Source organism: Octopus bimaculoides, chromosome 5 (genome assembly GCF_046866305.1).
Source record: "Octopus bimaculoides isolate indiv1 chromosome 5, ASM4686630v1, whole genome shotgun sequence".
NCBI lineage: Eukaryota > Metazoa > Mollusca > Cephalopoda > Octopoda > Octopodidae > Octopus > Octopus bimaculoides.
Genome location: NC_142932.1, coordinates 1,547,238 through 1,547,582, shown reverse-complemented (window position 1 = coordinate 1,547,582; position 345 = coordinate 1,547,238). Strand labels below are relative to the sequence as shown.

At 42.9% G+C, this 345-nt stretch overlaps 1 long non-coding RNA gene across 1 annotated transcript in view; it reads right to left on the bottom strand.

Moving 5' to 3' along the window:
- Positions 1-201: 201 nt before the first annotated feature.
- LOC149135401 (uncharacterized) overlaps positions 202-345 on the bottom strand; it is an 8,182-nt gene continuing 8,038 nt past the window's right edge. The window contains exon 2 of the long non-coding RNA XR_016241775.1: positions 202-345. This exon is cut by the window's right edge and continues 856 nt beyond it. This is a non-coding gene — a long non-coding RNA (uncharacterized LOC149135401).

Sequence of the window (345 nt, the reverse complement as noted above, 5' to 3'; positions counted from 1 at the left end):
ACGAAATACCGCTAAGCATTTCGCCCGGCATGCTAGCGATTCTCCCAGTTCGCCGCCGCCTTACAGACCTAATATGACATACCAAAATCGAAGATTAAATCATTTCAAAAAATGAACGGTCGAATGCTTGTATATCTATTTTCGAGTAAAATTTACGTTAATGTGTCTTAGTGATTGGGGTGTTGGACTCATGATCGTAAGATTGTGGTTTCGATTACTGGACCGGGCGATGTATTGTGAGCTTGAGAAAACACTTCATTCCACATTGCTCCAGTCCACTCAGGTGGCAAATATGAGTAATCTTGTGATGGGACGGTGACTCGTCCAGGTGGGAAATTTATATGC